At 43.4% G+C, this 23,820-nt stretch overlaps 1 pseudogene; it reads right to left on the reverse strand.

Annotated features, from left to right (window-relative positions):
- The window catches only part of LOC138638725 (cytochrome P450 2K1-like), a 250,088-nt pseudogene that overhangs the window by 44,234 nt on the left and 182,034 nt on the right, over positions 1 to 23,820 (reverse strand).

Genomic DNA, 23,820 nt, shown 5'->3' on the forward strand with positions numbered 1-23,820 from the left:
TGCTGCTAATAAATTTTCTAAGATCTAGGAGGTTGTAGAGTTTCTCATCTGGTAGAGTGAATGCAAATTTTAACCCCTTTACCCCAATGGTGGTTTGCATGCTAATGACCGGGCCAATTTTTACAATTCTGACCACTGTCCATTTATGAGGTTTTTAACTCTGGATTGTTTCAAAAGATTCTGGTGATTCTGACACTGTTTTCTCGTGACATATTGTACAATACAGACCAAAAGTTTGGACACACCTTCTCATTGAAAGATTTTTCTGTATTTTCATGATTATGAAAATTGTACATTCACACTGAAGGCATCAAAACTATGAATTAACACATGTGGAATTATATACTTAACAAAAAAGTATGAAACAACTGATACCCCATATGTGGGGGGTACACCACTGTTTGGGTGCATGGCAGAGTACGGAAAGGAAGGAGTGCCATTTGACTTTTTTAGCGCAAAATTGGCTTAAATTGAGATCGGACGCCATGTTGCGTTTGAGAGCACCTGATGTGCCTAAACAGTGAAAACCCCCACAATTGACACCATTTTGGAAACTAGATCCTCCAAGGAACTTATCTAAATGTGTGGTAAGAACTTTCAACCCCCAGGTGTTTCATTAAAATTTAGAATGACCGGGCATGAAAATAAAAAAATCATATTTTTTTCAGAAATATGATCTTTTAGTCCTCAGTTGTTTTATTTTCCCAAAGGTATCAAGAGAAAGTGGACCCAAAAAGTTGTTGTACAGTTTGTCTTGAGTACGCTGATACCCCATATGTGGGAGAAAACTACTTTGTAGGCACACGTCAGTGTTCGGAAGGGAACTAGTGACGTTTTGGAATGCAGACTTTGATGGAATGGTCTGCGGTCGTCATGTCGTGTTTGGAGATCCCCTGATGTGCCTAAACAGTGGAAACACCCCACAAGTGACCCAATTTTGGAAACTAGACCCCCCAGGGAACTTGTCTAAATGTGTCGTAAGAACTTTTAACCCCCAGGTGTTTCATTAAAGTTTATAATGACCGGGCATGAAAATAAAAAATCATATTTTTTTCAGAAATATGATCTTTTAGTCCCCAGTTTTTTTTATTTTCCCAAGGGTATCAAGAGAAAGTGGATCCAAAAAGTTGTTGTGCAATTTGTCCTGAGTATGCTGGTACCCCATATGTGGGAGAAAACTACTGTTTGGGAAGAAGAGGTGTTTTGGAATGCAGACTTTGATGGAATGGTCTGCGGGCATCATGTCACATTTGGAGAGCCCCTGATGTGCCTAAACAGTGGAAACACCCCACAAGTGACCCCATTTTGGAAACTAGACCCCCCCAGGGAACTTATCTAGATAAGTGGTGAGAACTTTAAATTCCTAAGTGCTTCACAAAAGTTAATAACGTAAAGCCGTAAAAATAAAAAATCATATTTTTGCCCCCAAGTTTTTTAGTATGCTGCTATCCCATATGTTGGGGTAAACCACTGTTTGGGGACATCGCAGAGCTCAGAAGGGAAGGAGCGACAGATTTTACTGTTATGCTTTGCAGGTGCCATGACCCACTGGGAGAGCCCATGAGATTCCAAAACAGCAAAACCCCCATAAGTGACCTCATTTTACGAATTACACCTCTCACTGAATTCATCTAGGGGCGCAGTGATCATATTGACACCATGGGTGTCCCACAGAAATTTATACCATTGGGTAGCGTTGCTTTGCAGGCAAAAGTATCATAGTTCTGTGTGCTAGCCGTGTTCAACTTTTTTTTTCTTAAAATTCACCCAAAACCCAAAAATAATTTATACAGTCTATGTCAGGCTGAGTCCTGGTGTATCTATATTTGAAAAATTTTATTTTTGCAAAAATACATAGCATACTTCTGTGTGCTAGCCTTGTTCTACTCTTTTTTTTACATTCACCAAAAATCCCCCTCTAAAATTAATACAATCTGTTGTGTCAGGCTGAGGTCTAGTGCTTCTGTGTTCAAAAAATTGTATTTCCGCAGGCATATGTAGCATAGTGCTGTGTGGTAGCCTTGTTCAAATTTTTATTTTGTTAAATTCACCAAAAAATTATTTATACAGTCTATGTCAGGCTGAGTCCTGGTGTATCTGTGTTTGAAAAATCATATTTTCACAGGCATACATAGCATAATTCTGTGTGCTAGCCTTGTTCTACTCTTTTTTTGTTTTTTCTAAATTCACCAAAAACAATTTTTTTTTTATAAAGTCTGTTATGTTAGGCTGAGGCCTGGTGTATCTGTGGTGGAAAAGTCATAGTTTCGCAGGCATACATGGCATAGTTCTGTTTGCTAGCCTTGTTCTACTTTCTTTCTTTGTATTTGTTTTTTTTAAAATTCACCAAAAACAAAAACATATTTAATACAGTCTGTTATGTCAGGCTGAGGCGTGGTGTTTCTGTGTTTGAAAAATCGTATTTCTGCAGGCGTACGTGGACAAATGCTTGTATCCAGGGCTGCTACATCTCACTGACGGCACACTTGGTTAACGTAGTGGACGCCGGGACCCAATCAGACCTTGGGATGGAACACATCTTCCCCACATCGAGGATTGCAGGCCCAACATCAATCAGGATTGCCCCCACAGTCTACAGCTCCTGCACCTCCTCCTCCTCTTCAGCCTCCATCTCTGAAATGAACACATTCAGAAGCTGGAAGCACTGCAGCATTGCCTCAGGCTGTGCTGTAGCTATTCTGCTTAGGTGACAAAACGCACAATGCAGAAGAGTAGTGGACAGCGCTGACAGAGCAGTCAGATATTTGGAGGACACTGCTGATCCTACAGCAAGGCATGGTCATGTGTGACAATGGCCGGAACCTGGTGGCGGCTCTGAGTCAAGGTGAGCTCACACACGTACCTTGCCTGGCCCATGTGCTTAACCTTGTGGTTCAACATTTTCTGAAAAGCTATCCGGAGCTGCTGGATCTGCTAGTGAAAGTATGTAATCTGTCTGCCCATTTTAGAAAGTCAGCTACAGCTTCAGCTACCCTTGCTGTGCGTCAGCAGCGTTTGCAGCTTCCAGCTCACTGACTGGTTTGTGATGTCCCCATGCGCTGGAACCCTTCGCTGCATATGTTGGAAAGGATTTGTGAGCAGAAGAGGGCAGTTGTTGACTACCAACATCAACAAGGCCGTCGATATTCAGCTCAGACTCCACACATAAGACATCAGGAGTGGATATGGATGTCAGACATATGTACAATCCTACAAAACTTTGAGGACTGCACCAAGATGGTGAGCGGCAATGACGCCATAATCACCATCCCACTTCTCAGCATTCTGAAAACCTCTCTGCTCACAATTAAAGAGGATGCATTGCAGGCAGAGCAAGAGGACATGGAGCAAGGAACCATTCAGGGAGATTACACTCAGTCCAGCTTCATGTCTTCCCAATGTGGAATGGTAGGCAATGAGGAGGAGGAGGAAGAACAGCAGCTACTTTCATGAGCTATAGATGATAATACAAGCACAGCTGTCATATGGTCTGTTCAGCATGGGATGGCCTGAGCACAGGGAGGAGGAGGACAGCATAGTCAGTCATCCTGTTTGAAAGTCTGGCCTTTTAGCAGTCTGGCACGCATGGCTGACTTTATGTTGCACTGCGTTTCACGTGACCTTCGCATTATAAAAAGTTTTGGTGAAGCTCATTACTGGTTGTTGACACTTCTAGACCCACGCTACAAGGAGAACTTTAAATCTCTTCTGCCAGAGGCAGAGAGGTGTACTAAAATGTTGCAGTACCAGAGGGCCCTTACTTAGAAAATTTCCATGTGAGAACACTGGCAGCAGACGTCAGAGTTTGTTGTACAACCAAGGAGTCCAAACGAGAGAGACAGAAGTACAATCCAGCTCAGGCAGGTGAACAATGACAAAGTTCTGGGACAATTAAAATAAAAAATAGTTATATACTCACCTTCCGGCGGCCCCCGGATCCAGCCCAGGCCTTTAGCGATGCTCCTCGCGACGCTCCATTCCCAGTAATGCCTAGCAGCAATAACCCGTGATCATGTAGCAGTCTCGCGAGACCTCTACTTCATCATCTCGCGAGACCGCTATGTGATCTCGAGTCTTTGCTGCAATGCATTCTTGGGACCGGAGCATCGCGAGGAGTGGGAAAGGCTGTTTTTGTATTATTATTTTTAACATTATATGTTTTTACTATTGATGCTGCATAGCCAGCATCAATAGTAAAAAGTGAGGTGGTGTTTAAATCCCGCCCCAATATCACCCCAATATCGCTGATTGGTCGCGGCCGGCTGGCCACGACCAATCAACGACCCAGGATTTCCATTATGGAAGTTACTGACAAACAGACGAAAGTACCCCTTAGACAATTATATATAGAGATAAGCGCATCCGCCTGTCAACTGAAAATGCTGACAGGTTAACTTCCCCCATTATGTAGAAGGCAAACCTCTGTTGCGTCACAGAGCTGCAATACCGCAGAGTGAATGCTAATGTTCTGGACACAGGTCTCTTCCCCAAGGACACCGGGTTACAGTCCCTCCAGACCCACTAGCGTTCGGCGCCGCAACTGCGGTGCCATGGAAAACTGAACTAAAGACTTACCAAACTATGTGCATACAGTGCCGCTCTGGCGGATGCCTCTAACCACCCTATCTAGGGCCAGGAAAGTGCACTAGTTGTGCACGGCGCCGCACTGGCAGTCGCTGCTGTAAGACAAAGTATGCTCGTGCCTAGAGCTGGATGGCACAGACTGGCGCTAGATAGCTCCAACATTTGCAAGCATTCAACACTAGGGATGGGAATGATTGGGAGCTTTCATCAGTAACAGGCATACATCCACACACACAGGAGTATAATTCTATACTAGCACAAGGCCGAGCGGCCATGCAAGCCTTTTATATATGTAGCCTTCAGGGACCTTCCTAGTGGTCCAATCGGAGCTGCTACAGGACCTGAGTATGTGACTTTCGACCTCCAATGAGAGGTCGTCCTACGGGCATGCTCAGTAGATGAAAAGCAGGACTTAGTCCCTGGAATGTCTGCTTGTCTCTGAACAGTGCTGGTCACAAAGGCTGAGCCTGGAAAGGCAGCAGTAACCAAGCACACAGTATCATCTTGAGCCAGACGCTGGAATCGACATCTCCGCTGAGCAGGTGTCACTGCGGTTGGAGGAGAATGGGAGACCTCAGCAGACATGGTTCGAGATTCCCCCTGTGCAACGGTGGGAACTCGACACATAACACCTCCTTCCCCATGTGTGCTGCTGTCCTTGCTCTGCATGTCCTCCTTCCAGGTTGGATCAGTCACTATGTCATCCACCACCTCGTCTTCCACATCCACACCCTGCTCCTCCTCAAGATTTGGGCATCGCTACATGCGATCTCATCTGGCTCCACTTCACGCTGACTGGCCGAGAGTCTGGAATCATTAAAGGGTAAACTGAACAGCTCTTCAGAGTGTCCAAGTGTGGGATCAGTTGTCTCAGGGCATTTGGCATGGTGGGAGGAAGGAGGATCAGGGTTAGCAATATCCTGTCCACACTCATGGCTACTCAGACTTGACCATGTGGAAGACATGGTGGAAGTGGTGGTGGTGGCTAAGTGACTGGAAGCATTATCCGCTATCCAACCAGCAACCATTTCACACTGCTCTGGCTTCAATAGTGATGTGCTGCGGTCCCCTAGAAACTGGGACATGAAGGTCGAGCGAGATGATGTGGGTCTTTGTTTTGACAAATATATTTCTTTGGAGAAAAATTATATGTGATCAGTATGCCTGCAAAGCTTACATTTTTCCACCACAGATACACCAGGCCTCAACCTGAAATAACAGACTGTATAATTGTTATAGTTTTTTTAATTTGGAAAAAAAAAAATGAGTAGAACAAGGCTTGTGCACAGAACTATGCTACGTATGCCTGCAAAGCTACAATTTTTCCAATATAGATACACCAGGCTTCAGCCTCAGATTTAGGGCTTGTTTTCACTTGCGAGGAACAAGTCCGTGTCCCGCATGTGGAAACGAAGCTCTGGTGCCGGCACTCCGGAGCGGAGCGTGCGGCTCCATGTGTTGCTATGCGGCCGCACGCTCCTCTACACAGTGCCGGCACCAGAGCTTCGTTTCCACGTGCGAGACACGGACGTGTTCCTCGCAAGTGAAAACAAGCCCTTAGACTGTATAATTTTTTATTTTTGTTTTTTGTAAATTTGGAAAAAAAATTAAAAAATGAGTAGAAGAAGGCTAGCACAGAGAACTATGCTACGTATGCTTTGGAAGCTACGATTTTTACACCACAAATACACCAGGCCTCAGCCTCAGATAACAGACTGTATAATTTTTGGGTGAGTTTTTTTGTGAATTTTTGAATAAAAAAAATGAGTAGAACAAGGAAAGCAGACAGAACTGTGCAACTTATGCCTGCGAAGAAAAGATTTTTCCAACACTGATACACCAGCTGTCAGCCTGAGATAGCAGACTGATCTAAATGTGGCCTTGATTTTTTTGGGGCCCAACAAAATTGTATCAATAACTAGGCTATGACACAAAAAATAAAAAAAACTACTAAAATTGTAAGATATTTTGCACAATGATATGCGATGTGTGTGGTGTACAACTCACAGTGATAAATCTAAGAACTTTAACTATTATATTTTTAGACCAGCTACAGATTTTTGGGGCAGCAAAAAAGTGTCTAAAAATGTTGTAAGACTCTACCAAATAGTAGATAGTACCAAAAAAAATATATAAATATATTTTGGCGCACTCACATCTGATGCCTGGGACAAAAATAAATAAATTTTACAATTCTTAGATTTGAACGCACTTCAATTACAATGACCAATGCTGTAGTCTGCAGCGTGACCAAGAAAATAAATGTAGAACAAAATGGGGCTATGGATTGCTTTACAATGAAAGACAGGTATAAGATGCAAAAAAAATGCCATGGATAACTGCAACTAGGTATATATTAAAGAAGCAGCAGAAGAAGACAGTAATGGAGCTATTGGAGGTATGCAGTGAGAGCTATGTACACACATACAGTGCCTGTAGGCCTTGCACTGATGTGGATATGTGCACATAGACTCCCCTGCCTACCTAGCACTGCAATCTCTGGACCCCCGAATTAGCCCTAAAAAGGACTGTTGGTTTATCATGACTTTTGGATATGGGATGGACCCCACTCCATCTTAAAACCACCATAACTACTGTAAACCAAGGTACTAAAATAAATACACAAAACGTTATTTTGGTTGTCAAAATGGCCACAACTTTCATTCAAATCACAGGATTAAATAACCACAGTAGGAGTCAGGTGGAGTCCTAGTACATTGGGATTCACAAGTACTGTGATATCCCCAGCTGACTGACATACAGCCCCAGGACAGACAGCCATAAAGGGGCGGCACACACTGGCTTGCCATTCGAGCAGAGCCAGTAAACTTTCAGGGCACCAATGACCCTATTATCCTCACTCCTGTGCTTAACCACTGTGCCCGCCTCTGATTGATGTTACTATTACAACGTCCTTGAGGCTGGCCACCAAAGCCGAGCCTGCTCACCACCATGAGCATTTACATACTCTATTAGTTAAAATGAGTCCACTTTAACTTGTCTGCAACTTTCACCTGACTCCTAAACCACAAAACCGTGACAGGTTATAAATTCCAAGTCTTATTTGCCACTTTTCTTTTTTTTTTTATAATTAAATCATTTTTGTAAACTTAAAAACAAGAAGTACCTGCAAAAGCATTAATGGGATTAAACTTGGCAAACCTCCAACTCACAAAGAGTCATTCTACAGCGCTCAGGAGAAGAAAAACCCCCTGTGGAGGAAACCTCCAGGGAACCATGGCTTAAGGATTGCCCTTCCCTTGGGCTTAGAAGGTTACCACAAATAATAACTCTTTATAGCCAATATACAATTGAACCTGGTACAAGATATACAATGACAAATTCAAAAATACAATAAAGCATTTATCATTATACAAGCAATAATTAAAAAGTTTTAGGACAGAGATTATAAACAGGGTGGGAGGGCGGGTAATGTTTCCTCCTGTCCATCGTGTGAGAGAAAGAGGGGGAGCCAGAGTTGCCTCCCCTATATAAGCCTCACCCTCTTCACAGAAATACAACAGGCACAAACATCTAAACTCCTTCCTCTTAAAGCAACAACACTCTTGTTTAAAATCTACACCGCAATACAAACAAAAGCTGCAGGAGTTCTCGGTCCACCCATCCCAAAGTCATATCCACCTCCATCTAGTCTCCGGTGGTTTCTGGATTTGTGGACTGAACAGTAGCAGACCCACAGTAACTATTAAAAGCATGATTCTGACCCTATCTCAGCAGCAGCTCGTCCTACACTCGCTAAGTCGGAGCAGAATGCGGCGAGCAGGGGAGTGCCACATCTCTTATAGACCTGATGATGCTGTGCGGCCAGCCAATCACTGTAATACCACAACAAAGATGGCTGCGACATTACAGTGCATGGCAGCCAATCCCTGCATTGTCATTGGCACTCTAAAGAGCGTCAGAATTGCAGGGCAGAGACATGAGCTCCCGCCGAATAATCCCGGAAATACTCGGTGCATAGTGATACTCGGGCGAGTGCTGAGTATTGGCTAGTACATTTGCTCATCACTAGTTTTGATTATTTTGGTCTTCTTCCAAAGTAACCCAATTGTGCTTCATGTTGGGTATAAACCGTTTTCCACTCTGTAGGGTAATATTTGCGTCATAATAAGCTTGTAAATTAGGGAGGGCTATACCCCCTTTTTCCTTATGTTTGAAAAGGAAATTTATACTTATTCTTGGTGGTTTTTTATGCCATATGAAACTTGGCATTTGTTTGTGAAATTTTTGAATCCAGGATGAAGAGATAATTAAAGGGACGTTCCTAAACCTATATGGAAGTCTAGGATTACCATTTTGGCATTTGATGTAATCATGGTTGTTGTGAAATTAGAGGTTATGTAACCTTTTTTTACCCTGTAGTCAATTTTTTTCCCATATTCTTCTGAAGAGAAAAGTTGAGATTGTAATTTTACCTAAACGAAAAGTTATTTTTTACTCCATGGAGTTGTATTTGGAATTAGTTCTCTCTTAGATAAGCATCATTATTCCAAAATCTCTTCTTTCTTCTGGTGGGAATCTATACTATTATGGTTAGTAGGCCAAAGTAGTAAACCATTAAATTTCATGATGGATGCCTCGTCTGGTCCTCAGAAATGCTCTGCCTAGCCTCTTTTTTTCTTTAGTGCATAACAATAGGCATCCTAAATATTAACCGAGGTTTTCGGTGCCGAGAAGGCCCCAATGTCATGACACACAACATGCGGTTGTAACATCACACCATGCATCTCCTAAAGTTCTGACTTTTTGCTAAGGTGACACATCATGACTACACAACGTGTGTTGGGATGTCAGAGGCTGAATTGTAGCTGGAAGAGGACAGATTGCTGGCGCCATGCTACAAAGGAAAAAAAGGGTCAGATGTAGGTAGACAGCAGCTATGGTCGAGGGTCACATGAGCAAATAGGTGAATATTATTATTTTTTATGGTATGATTGCTATGATCTGGGGCCTTCAGTTCTGTCTAGGGCCATAGCTACTTGGTAGATAAAGGATCTATAAGAAGTTCGATCTTGTGCAAGCCTAGATAGGTGCACTGTCATGTTGATAGTATAAAGCCATCGAAATGCAGGACTTCCTCTTTGACTTGTTCCTTATATTTAAAGGACCATGATATCCTTCTTCAGTGATTTTTGTCTTCATATGATGTGTCCAAAGTAGGAAAGGCATATGTCGCTGGTGTAAAATAAATGTCTGACCTGCTGAGCATTGTAGAAGAAATATGGCTGCCACAATAATCATCCACAGAAAATAATATAAATACAGATAATGAGAAAAGCATGTGAATTACTGTTTGATTTTAATTAGTAAAAGCAAAATGAAGTAAAAATTATACATTCCCACACATAAAGTGGGTCTCTTACTTTGGATTTCTGGATACTTCATCATTAGTAGAAGGCCCCATCTCAGGGTCGTTGAGGTTGTCTCCATGCCAGCGTCAAAGAGATCCGCAACCAGCTGTGTTAGGTTTTCATTGGTGAAGTATAATTTAGGATTTGGCTTTTCCTAATGTAGAAAATACATAAACATGTTCTTTGAGAAGCCACTTTGAACTGCTGCTCTAGCAAAAATCTAAACTCAAGCATTCATTACAAACACGGAGCATGGAGGAGGGGAGTAGAGAAACTAGCAATAGGAGAGTGTTTGTAAATATTGTTTGCACATGGATTCTTGCCAAAGCAGCAGATCAGAGCAGCTTCTAAAAGAGCATGAACTTGGTAGATAAAACAACACTTTTAGCATTGTTTTACAGTGCCTTGCGAAAGTATTCGGCCCTGGATCTTTTCAACCTTTTCCCACATATCATGTTTAAAACATAAAGATACCAAATGTAAATTTTTGGTGAAGAATCAACAACAAGTGGAACACAATTGTGAAGTTGAACAAAAATGTATTGGTTATTTTACATTTTTGTGGAAATTCAAAAACTGAAAAGTGGGGCGTGCAATATTATTCCACCCCTTTACTCTCAGTGCAGCAAACTCACTCCAGAAGTTGATTGTGGATCTCTGAATGATCCAATGTTGTCCTAAATGCCTAATGATGATAAATATAATCCACCTGTGTGTAATCAAGTCTCCATATAAATGCACCTGCTTTGTGCGCTAGTCTCAGGGTTCAGTTTGAAGCACAGAGAGCATCATGAAGACCAAGGAACACAACAGGCTGGTTCATGATACTGTTGTGGAGAAGTTTAAAGCTGGATTTGGATACAAAATGATTTAAAAAAAATGTAAAAGTTCCAAGGAGCACTGTGCAAGCGATCATATTGAAATGGAAGGCGTATCATACCACTGCAAATCTACCAAGACCCGGCCGTCCCTCTAAACTTTCATCTCAAACACGGAGAAGACTGATCAGAGATGCAGCCAAGAGGCCCATGATCACTCTGGATGCACTGCAGAGATCTACAGCTGAGGTGGGACAGTCTGCCCATAGGAAGACAATCAGTCGTACACTGCACAAATCTGGCCTTTATGGAAGATTGGCAAGAAGAAAGCCATTTCTCAAAGATATCCATAAAAAGTGTTGTTTAAAGTTTGCAACAAGCCACCTGGGAGACACACCAAACATGTGGAAGAAGGTGCTCTGGTCAGATGAAACCAAAATCAAACTTTTTGGCAACAGTGCCAAACGATATGTTTGGCGTAAAGGCAACACAGCTCATCACCCTGAACACACCATCCCCACTGTCAAACATGGTGGTGGCAGCATCATGGTTTGTGCCTGCTTTTCTTCAGCAGGGACAGGGAAGATGGTTAAAATTGACGGGAAGATGGATGGAGCCAAATACAGGACCATTCTTGAAGAAAACCTGTTAGAGTCTGCCAAACACCTGAGACTGGATCGGAGATTTATCTTCCAACAAGACAATGATCTCAAACACAAAGCAAAGTCTACAATGGAATGGTTCACAAATAAACATATCCAGGTGTTAGAATGGCCAAGTCAAAGTCCAGACCTCAATCCAATCGAGAATCTGTGGAAAGAGCTGAAAACTGCTGTTCACGAACGTTCTCCATCAAACCTCACTGACCTCGAGCTGTTTGCCAAGGAAGAATGGGCAAGGATTTCAGTCTCTCGATGTACAAAACTGATAGAGACATACCCCAAGAGACTTGCAGCTGTAATCGCAGCAAAAGGTGCGCAACAAAGTATTAAGTTAATGGGGCCAAATAATATTGCACGCCCAACTTTTCAGTTTTTAAATTTCCACAAAAATTTAAAATAACCAATAAATTTCGTTCAACTTCACAATTGTGTTCCACTTGTTGCTGATTCTTCATCAAAAATGTACATTTGGTATCTATATGTTTGAAGCATGCTATGTGGGAGAAGGTTGAAATGTTCTAGGGGTCAGAATACTTTCGCAAGGCACTGTATATCATTAGCGTTATAGCAGTGTGATAAAATGTCTTTGTATATGAAACTTTTCCCACTATTTCTACAATATATTTTATTGTATGTGCTGGACATAACCATATGCTCCCATTTACTAGATCAAATTAAACTATCTAGTAGTAAAAAACGGAAGGCAACACTCCAAAAAGTAGTTTCAAAATAGGGTGGACTTTATTAGGTCCACATGGCGTGGCGACCTTTCGGCTATAAGGAAAAAGGCTTATAGCCGAAACGTTGCCATGCCATGTGGACCTAATAAAGTATATAACACAGTACACCCAAGATTGTACGCAAATACAATAATAATAGAAATAAAATGGTATAAAATATTCAAAGACTGTATAGGGTGCGCTGTGCAGAAGTACAGTGAAAACCCACTGTGAAGAAGACCTAACAACCGACGTAAAGTGACATGGGACAGAGTCCGAAAAGACACAACCAAGGCTGGGATAAGGATGAATCAGGCTTTATTGATAGGATGCCTATGATTACATATAATCAAATTTAATATATGAATTAAGTAAAAATCACAAAAAGTAGATAAAATAAAAGCTTGCGCACACTGATATTGTATATATCAAAAACCAACCAGCAGGATATAAATTATTATATGACTGCACCAAAGAGTAAAAATTGTAACTATATACAAAAATAAAATGAAATATTATAAAAAAATATATATATATAGAATATGAGTGCAAATAATTTAATATATTATTTCAAAATATTGTGAAAAAAAGGGGGGAAGGGGAAGAGGGGGGCAGCTTACTAAATACCTCAGAATGTACACTGTGCCAAATCAAAGTGACTAGTGAAAAAAAGAGCAGCAGGAGGAGGGATATAAAATTCCTGATATCTATCAATATCTCTATTATATTACCCGGACAATAAAATGTGCAAATAAGCAAAAGTGTATTGTGTATAAAAATTAGTTATAAAAACCATCCACTGCATATGCCATAATATTTAAAGTGCAAATATGCTAATTAAAGTGACAGGGTGCAAAGCATACAAAGAAGGAGGAATAAAAAAGAAAGGGAACAAAATGAGAGATAAAGGGATATATACCCTATCCTACTGCTGTTTGTCCACTCCAGGGACTCAATTATAAAGGAACTTATAGAACTCCAGATGCACTGCGACTATCGGTGGTGGTTTAAGTAAAGTGCACAGGTGCCGGTGATAAGCCGAACTAATACCCATCAATAGAAAAGTACTCACAAATTGGTGCCAAAGAAATAGTCAATATGTACCTGCGGTGGTTAGGATAGTGTGAGCGCTCACCCGACGCGCGTTTCGGAAACGATCCTTCTTTCCTTCATCAGGGGTGGCTATCGTTTGCGCTGAGACGCTTTATATAGCGTCTACATCCGAGCGCTGCGGCCCGGGTATGTCCGGCGCATGCGCAGTCAGGAGGTCCGGAACTTCCGGTCCCCGCGTCACATGACCGGCCACATGGGAACGGAGTACCCAGCGTCACCACGGAAACATGGACGCGGGGAACCGGAACTCCAGGACACAGACCACACACGCGCACAGCCAGGGGCGCAGTGTGGGAAAACAAATATACTAGGGAACATATGGAGATAAGTGGACAAGGAAAGGAGGGGGTAATAAGGAGCTGTTACCGCAAATAAATGATCAACGGGGCCATAACCATATATATAAGGGTTTCATGTGCTGCACAATCCAATTGCTGTGTTACAATATAAAAAAAACAGCACCTCACTAAAACTACCATGTGGATATAGCCCCCAAGGAAAAATAATAAAAGAAAAAAAGGGGGAGAAAAAAAGGGGGGGAAAAAAAGGGGGGATTCAACCAATCACAATTACCATGCTAATACCCAATATGTAGAAATAAATACAAATGAATAATAATAAACATAATAGATAATTAATGAATAATTACTTCATAATAAAGCAAAATTAATTAAAGAAAATAAAAGAGAAAATTAAAAAATTAATAATAAAAAATATTATTATTTTTTATTATTAATTTTTTAATTTTCTCTTTTATTTTCTTTAATTAAAAATATTATTATTTTTTATTATTAATTTTTTAATTTTCTCCTGCTGGTTGGTTTTTGATATATACAATATCAGTGTGCGCAAGCTTTTATTTTATCTACTTTTTGTGATTTTTACTTAATTCATATATTAAATTTGATTATATGTAATCATAGGCATCCTATCAATAAAGCCTGATTCATCCTTATCCCAGCCTTGGTTGTGTCTTTTCGGACTCTGTCCCATGTCACTTTACGTCGGTTGTCATGTGGACCTAATAAAGTCCACCCTATTTTGAAACTACTTTTTGGAGTGTTGCCTTCCATTTTTTACTACTATATGTTTGCAAATATGGATTGATTGCTGGGAGACTCTGCTCCCATTTAATCTTTTAGTGCTGTTCCATTTTTTCTAACTATCTATCTATCATCTATCAGAACAAAAAATGGTGCAGCACCAGAAACATCTAAAAATGGAAATAGTGGGTGCAAAGCCCCCCCAGGCAAATCCTTTAATTAATGATATCCTAGCAAAAACAGGCAGCACTCCAAGGTGAAAAAGTATAAATGGTTTATTGACTTATTGTGATGGCGACATTTTGTTCCAAGTGTGGACCTTTCTCAAACCAAGTGCTTGAGAAAGTTCCCAAGGCAAGGACTGGAGAAGTTTCCACACTTGGAACAAAATGTTGCCATCACAATGGGTCAATAAACCATTTATACTTTTTGAACTTGGAGAGCTGCCTCTATTTGCTTGAAAATTAGCATCATTTGGTATTGTCTGGGGGGCTTTACACAAACTGCCTCTATTTGCTTGCATATTATCACTGTTTGGTATTGTCTGGGGGGCTTTGCACCCACTGCCTCCATTTTTTGCTGTTGCTGTTGCTGCACATTTTTTTTAGCTGTCTAGCTGTCTAGCTATCTAGCTATCCAGCTGTCTAGTTATGATCAAACCTTTTGAAATTCAAATTTGCCATCTTTGACTATTTTTTCCCCAAAATTTGATTTTCAAGCCAATTGAATGGGTGTAAAAAAGAAAGAGAAAAAAACAAAAAGAGGAATAGAGAAAAGAGAAAGAGAGGTAGAGAGAGTAAAAAGGTGGGTGAGGGGGAGATTGAACCTAAGCTTTTGCATTGGAAAAGTGAAAAGAAATGTGTGGATACTTGAATACATCAAACTATTACACTCTGACGCCACCTTTCGTATCTCTGTGTCGCTATTGATACAAATAAGGGCAGGTGCAGACAATAGTATTTTCTCTCATCCTAGAGAGATTCACTGTGGGAATCACATTCTGATCATAGTTTTAACAGAGTGTGGTCATAGTGTGATCTGATTGGAGGGTTCAACCATAACTCCCAAGCAGCATGCCCGCTGTCTTGGGGTCATATTCAACACCGAACTTTTCTTTACTCCCTATATCCGATCACTCACTCGCTCCTGTCACCTGCATCTTAAAAACATCCCCAGAATCCGACCTTTTCTCACCTTTGGAACTGCTAAGACTCTTACTGTCGCTCTCATTCATTCCCGTCTGGACTACTGCAACTCTCTTCTGATCGGTCTCCCTCTTTCCAAACGTTCTCCTCTCCAATCCATCTTGAATGCGGCAGCCAGGGTCATATTTCTGTCCAGCCGCTTCACCGATGCCTCCATCTTGTGCCAGTCATTACACTGGCTACCCATTCGCTACAGAGTCCGGTATAAACTCATCTCTCTCATCCACAAAGCTCTCCACAGTTCTGCACCATCTTATATCTCCTCTCTCATCTGCGTCTATCGCCCTACACGTGCCCTCCGTTCTACAAATGACCTAAGACTAACATCCCCCGTAATCCGAACCTCGCACCTCCGTCTCCAAGACTTCTCTCGTGCTGCGCCAGCTCTCTGGAATGCACTTCCCCAGACGATCAGACTGATACCTAGCCCCGACCTATTCAAGTGCGCTTTAAAAACCCATCTCTTCAAACAAGCCTACCACATCAACTACTCAGTAAACTAACTTTGTCCTGTTCCTTCCTTCCAATATTATCTGCATCTAAATCTGCACCCTACTATTCATCTGTCTCCACACCCTCCATGCACACGATAACTGCACTTGAAAATTGACTATTGCACTTAAACACACGGGCTGACGACCGGATCATGCAGCTTTATATAGAAATCCCTACTTATAATTGCCAGACCTGAAATAACAAGCACTTTTCACCTATTGTGTCCCCCATTTCCTTGTAGATTGTAAGCTTGCGAGCAGGGACCTCACCCCTAATGTCACTGTTTAAATTGTCTTAACTTATACTCAATTTATTGTCTGTACATGACCCCGCTTAATTGTAAAGTGCTGCGGAATTTGTTGGTGCTATATAAATAAAAATTATTATTATTATTATTATTATTATTATTAAATGGGGAGAAAATGGAGATTAACAATTCTCCATCTTCTCCATTCTGTCAGTCCATGGAAATCTGACTGCACTCGGATGTCATTCAAGTGTGGTCCTTTTTTTTTCCATGGACTTATTGACTTGCATGGCCGACTGCGATCCGAATATTGGATCAAACTTGGGCTTTCTTCAAATTTTTGCTTGGATCGGCACTGTCCGAGAATTAAATTGGACATGGGTACGGTTCCATAGACTAACATTGGTCCCAGTGTAATCCAATGTATTGTCAGATCTCTCTCAGATCAATAATATGGTAGTATGGTTGTTTTTCAGCTGTATTGTCTTTTTCTGTCCCTATGCCAGAAGAGCTGTGCATTCTGACCAGCCAATCCCTACTCTCTAAATGCAGAAAATGGTGTTAATCTTTTATACAGGCCGTCTTAGCCTCCCATGGTTGGATGTGCTACAGAATGCTATGGGATAGCTAGAGGACAAAAAGGGAAGCTCAATCAGGTTAGCACTAGTGTTGAGCATTCCGATACCGCAAGTATCGGGTATCGGCCGATACTTGCAGTATCGGAATTCCGATACCGAGTTCCGATATTTTTGTGATATCGGGAATCGGTATCGGATCCATATTAATGTGTAAAATAAAGAATTAAAATAAAAAATATTGATATAGTTACCTCTCCGGAGGCCCCTGGACATCACCGCTGGTAACCGGCAGCCTTCTGTGCTTAAAATGCGCGCGTTTAGGGACTTCCATGACGTCACGGCTTCTGATTGGTCGCGTGCCGCTCATTTGACCGCCACGCGACCAATCAGAAGCCGCGACGTCATTCTCAGGCCCTAAACTCCTCATTCTAGGAATTTAGGACCTGAGAATGACGTCGCGGCTTCTGATTGGTCGCGTGGCGGTCACATGAGCGGCACGCGACCAATCAGAAGCCGCGACGTCATTCTCAGGTCCTAAATGCGCTCATTTTAAGCAAAGAAGGCTGCCGGTTACCAGCGGTGATGTCCAGAGGCCTCTGGAGAGGTAATTATATCAATATTTCTTATTTTAATTCTTTAATTTTCACATTAATATGGATCCCAGGGCCTGAAGGAGAGTTTCCTCTCCTTCAGACCCCGGGAACCATCAGGATACCTTCCGATACTTGGTGACCCATTGACTTGTATTGGTATCGGATATCGGTATCGGTGATATCCGATACTTTTCGGGTATCGGCCGATACTATCCGATACCGATACTTTCAAGTATCAGACGGTATCGCTCAACACTAGTTAGCACAACCTTTTTATTAATTTTTCTGTTTTATTCCAGGTAAGACCCTATTGTGCTTTTCTGCTCCCTGGCGTCTATACATACAGTATATTAAAATGGCAATAGGCAGTTTTCATTTTTGGCTGCATATTATTATTATTATTATCATTATTATTTTATTGCCGTTTATTCCATGGCACTTTACATGTGAAAAGAGGTATACATTGTTTAAAGGAGATATCAGAGTCAAGGGTTACCTAGAGGCAGCCAGCTTGCAGGACTGAGGAGAGTGAGCATCCATTCACTTTAATGGATAGGTCTATTGGGGGGATTACGGTAAGTGAGCTGGAGGAAAGATAATGAATTCTGTTTTATCCATGTTACGTTTTAGAAATCTAGCAGAGAAGAAAGATGAAATAGCAGATAGACATTGTGGGTTTCTGGCTAGTAAGGAGGTAATATCAGGACCAGTTAGTTAATTCTGTGTGTCATCAGTGTAGATGTGATACTGAAAGTCGTGGGACTCTATGAGCTGTCTCAGACCAAAGGCATAGATTAAGAAGAGCGCGGGTCTTAGAACTGAACCTTGGGGGACACCAACAGATAGGGAGTGAGATGAGGAGATGGTGTGTGAGTTGGAGACGTTAAATATCCGGTCTGTAAGGTTTGAGGAAATCCAAGATAAGCTCAAGTTTATGATGCTAAGAGATCAGAGAATCTGTGTCGAAGCCAATGAACGGGTGCAGGAGGAGGAGGAGGACAGAGTAGTGTCGCTTGAATTTGGCAGGTAGTAGAAGTGATGCTAGTCACTTCTCACCCCAAGCCTTTAGTCAGAGTGGTCAAGGAGTCCAAGGTCAGAAGCCAGGAAGGTACGACATAAACAGCAGGAAGAGACAAAAGCGTAGTCAGGTAACGTTCCGAGGTCAGAGTACCGGAAAGGATAACGGATCAGAGATGAAGGGGTTAAACAGGCGGATGATCAGAACGAAGTCCACAGTCAGGCAACAGATCAAGCATACAGAACTCAAGGCGCAGGAAAGCACAAAGCACAAACCTCGCAAGATGAATTTTACATCTGGCAGTGTTCTGGGAAGCTCAGCTCAGTTAAGAAGCATGGCCATTAACTGGAATAATGAACACATTAATAGGGATTTATGGAATACATTAGGGATGCGAAGGGATGGAGGAAGCTTTAATCTACTACCCTGTGCCAGTCATTACACTGGCTACCCATCCACTCCAGAATCCAGTACAAAACTACTACCCTCATCCACAAAGCACTCCATGGCTCAGCACCACCCTACATCTCCTCTCTGGTCTCAGTCTACCACCCTACCCGTGCCCTCCGCTCCGCTAATGACCTCAGGTTAGCATCCTCAATAATCAGAACCTCCCACTCCCATCTCCAAGACTTTACACGTGCTGCGCCGATTCTCTGGAATGCACTACCTAGGTTAATACGATTAATCCCCAATCCCCACAGTTTTAAGCGTGCCCTAAAAACTCATTTGTTCAGACTGGCCTACCGCCTCAATGTATTAACCTAACGATCTCTGTGTGGCCTATTTAGGGAAAAAAAAAACCTATTGTTTTTTTTTGTTTTTTTTTTTAAATAGGCAATCGGGTTCCTCGCATCATGTTCTCATTCACTTTATGCAGTTAATAGCCCTCTGTGTCTGTACTGCTACATACTTAGGCAGTTAACTGGTTCATGCAGCTTTACATGAACACCCGAGCCTTACACTATGGCCGGTCCGAATAACTAAAGCAATTGTTACCATCCACCTCTCGTGTCTCCCCTTTTCCTCATAGTTTGTAAGCTTGCGAGCAGGGCCCTCACTCCTCCTGGTATCTGTTTTGAACTGTATTTCTGTTATGCTGTAATGTCTATTGTCTGTACAAGTCCCCTCTATAATTTGTAAAGCCCTGCGGAATATGTTGGCGCTATATAAATAAAAATTATTATTATTATTATTATTGTTATTATCTACTGTAAATGCCACAGGATTGACCACCTCCAGGATCTCATATGGACCAATGAAGTTTGGACCCAACTTTGCTGACGTCTCTTTAACTCTAATATTTCTAGAAGATAACCAAACCTTATCCACAATCTTAATAACAGGACCCACCAAACATCTCCAAACATCTTCTATCTCCCTTTTGTTTTTGGCAAATCAGGGCAGTCCCAATATTCTTTTGAACCTCCGTCCGACATCCCCAAGTCTCTGCATGGCAAACACCACCCCAGAGCATTCAGAACTGATCCTAGAAAACTCACCAAAATGGGGATGAAAACCACATTTGCAGAAGATTGGTGAGGTCTCGATAGATTGATTTACATGACTGTTACAGTAAAAGCAAACTCAGCAAGAGTTAAAAATGAACACCAGTCCTGCTGCCGAGCTGCCACAAAGCACATTAAAATTTGTTCCAAAGGCTGATTTGTCCCCTCAGTCTGACCATTGGTTTCAGGGTGATTATCAGAAGTAAAATCCCTGCAAAAAGCTCTACAAAATTTAGAGACAAATTGTACGCCCCTATCAGACACAATGTTCAGAGGGATCCCATGTAACCTTACAAAATGAGAAACAAATAACCTGAAATGTGTCTCTGCATTAGATAATCCTGACAAAGGAACAAAATAAGCTTGTTTACTGAATCGATCAACTACCACCCAGATAGCAGTCTTCCCATCAGACAGAGGTAAATCTATAATGAAATTAATGGACAAATGAGTCAATTGTCTTTCAGGAATATTCAATGGAGCCAATTCCCCAGCCAGCCAGCTATGACTGACTTTGGCGCATGCGCAGACTTCACAAGCAGATATGAAATCCTTAATATCATTATGCATGGATGGCCACAAAAAAATTTAGCAACGTCTTTCCTTGTGGCAGTAAACTGAGGATGACCACTTAAAATGGAATTCTGACATTCCTGTAGCACCCGCAATCTTAGGTACACAGGCACAAATAATTTAGACCCTGGGGAAGTGGAAGGAGCCAATGACTGGACTTTACGAATCTCTTCTTCCAATTCCAAGGTTACCACAAACACCATAATACCCTGAGGAATAATGGAGGTGAAATGAGATAAAGCATCAGCTTTCACATTCTTAGACCCTGACCTGAAAGTAATAGTAAAATGAAACAGAGAAAAACAAGGACCATCTGGCCTGTGTATGAGTTAACTTTTAGCCAATTCAATGTAAGCTAAATTCTTGTGATCCGTGATCAATGTAACTGGATGAACTGCCCCATCCAAAAAATGCCTTCATTCCTCAAAGGCCAATTTGACAGCAAGTAATTCCCAATTCCCAACATCATAATTTCTCTCTTGCTGTGAAACTTTTTTATACAAAACATGCACATGGACGCAGGTTTGTCAGAGTTTTGGGCCCCTGCTATTAGACTGCCCCCACTCTAATCTCCGAAGCATCCACCCAGGGACGGATTATAATAGGGTCAATCTGGGCAGTAGCCCAGGGCCCGGTGGTGTGGGGGGGCCCTGGGCTCCCGTTCAGATTGCCCGCCGCCATAAGGGCATTACTGCCCTGACTGGCATATGGGCCCGGTGGGCAGAGGGGGCCCGCATCGGGCCCCGTCTCATCTGCTCAACGGGCCCCTACCGACGCTGCAGCAATTTCACCTACTGACGTGCGGGTGCGCGCCCGCACGTCAATAGTTAACAGCCACCAGCCAATTGGAGGCTGGCAGCTGAAGTCGGATGCAGGCGCAGCGCACACGTCGGCCGCGTCTGACATCATTGTCAGTCGCCGGCGAGTGCGCGCTGCTGGAGGGAGCTTTGCCGCTGGAGCGATCTTCGCCACTGCAGTGCAGGTCAGGTGAGGATAACTCATTTTTTTTGTTTTTTTGTGAATGGCCAGAATGCTGGACACTATCTGGGGGCAATGTGCTGGAGTCTGGACACACTGGGGGCAATGCTGGAGAAGAGACACTGGGGAAGATTGCTGGACACACTGGGGCAGATTGCTGGACACACTGGGGCAATATGCTGGAGACACTGGGGCAGATTGCTGGACACACTGGGGGTAATATGCTGGACACCCTGGGGCAGATTGCTGGACACACTGGGGGCAATATGCTGGACACACTAGGGGCAATATGCTGGAGACACTGTGGCAGATTGCTGGACACAGTGGGGCAGATTGCTGGACAGAATGAGTGCAATATTGGAGACACTGGGGCAGAATGCTGGACACACTGGGAGCAATATGCTGGACACACTGGGGGCAGATTGCTGGACACACTGGGGGCAATATGCTGGACAAACTGGGGGCAATATGCTGGACACACTGGGGCAATATGCTGGACCCACTGGGGGCAATATGCTGGACACACTGGGGGCAATATGCTGGACACACTGGGGGCAATATGCTGGAGATACTGGGGCAGATTGCTGGACACACTGGGGGTAATATGCTGGACACACTGGGGGCAAAATGCTGGACAAACTGGGGGCAATATGCTGGACACACTGGAGGCAATATGCTGGACACACTGGGGGCAATATGCTGGACACACTGGGGGCAATGTGCTGGAGATACTGGGGCAGATTGCTGGACACACTGGGGGTAATATGCTGGACACACTGGGGGCAGATTTCTGGACACACTGGGGGCAATATGCCGGACACACTGGGGGCAGATTGCTGGACACACTAGGGGCAATATGCTGGACACACTGGGGCAACATGCTGGACACACTGGGGGCAATATGCTGGACATACTGGGGCAGATTTCTTGACAGACTGGGGGCAATATTGGAGACACTAGGGCAGATTGCTGGACACACTGGGGCAATATGCTGGACACACTGGGGGCAATATGCTGGACACACTTGGGGCAGATTGCTGGACACACTGGGGGCAAAGTGCTGGACACAGTGGGGGCAATATGCTGGACACAGTGGGGGCAATATGCTGGACACAAAGGGGGCAATATGCTGGAGATACTGGGGCAGATTGCTGGACACACTGGGGGTAATATGCTGGACACACTGGGGGCAGATTGCTAGAAACACTGGGGGCAGAATGCTGGACACACTGGGGCTGACTGCTGGACACACTGGGGCAGATTGCTGGACACACTGGGGGCAATATACTGGACACACTGGGGGCAATATGCTGGACACACTGGGGGCAATATGCTGGACACACTGGGGGCAATATTGGAGACACTAGGGCAAAATGCTGGACACTGTGGCAGGATGCTGGACACACTGGGGCAATATGCTGGACACACTGGGGCAATATGCTGGACACACTGGGGGCAATATTGGAGACACTGGGAGCAGAATGCTGGACATACTGGGGGCAATATGCTGGACACACTGGGGGCAATATGCTGGACACACTGGGGTCAATATGCTGGACACACTGGGGTCAATATGCTGGACACACTGGGGCAGATTGCTGGACAGACTGTGGGCAATATGCTGGACACACTAGGGGCAATATGCTGGACACACTGGGGGCAATATGCTGGACACACTGCAGCAGATTGCTGGACAGACTGGGGGCAATATTGGAGACACTGGGTCAGAATGCTGGACACACTGGGGCTGATTGCTGGACACACTGGGGCAGATTGCTGGACACACTGGGGCAGATTGCTGGACACACTAGGGCAATATGCTGGACACACTGGGGCAATATGCTGGACACACTGGGGCAATATGCTGGACACACTCGGGGCAATATGCTGGAGACACTGGGGCCGATTGCTGGACACACTGGGGGTAATATGCTGGACACACTGGGGGCAGATTGCTGGACAGACTGGGGCAATATTGGAGTCACTGGGGTAGAATGCTGGACACACTAGGGCAGATTGCTGGACACACTGGGGCAGATTGCTGGACACACTGGGGGTAATATGCTGGACACACTGGGGCAGATTGCTGAACACACTGGGGGCAATATTGGAGACACTGGAGCAGAATGCTGGACACACTGGGGCAGATTGCTGGACACACTGGGGCAGATTGCTGGAGGACACTGGGGCAGATTGCTGGACACACTGGGAGCAATATGCTGGACACACTAGGGGCAATATTGGAGACACTGGAGCAGAATGCTGGACACACTGGGGGCAATATTGGAGACACTGGGAGCAGAATGCTGGACAT

This window comes from Ranitomeya imitator, chromosome 5 (assembly GCF_032444005.1).
Source record: "Ranitomeya imitator isolate aRanImi1 chromosome 5, aRanImi1.pri, whole genome shotgun sequence".
Classification (NCBI taxonomy): domain Eukaryota; kingdom Metazoa; phylum Chordata; class Amphibia; order Anura; family Dendrobatidae; genus Ranitomeya; species Ranitomeya imitator.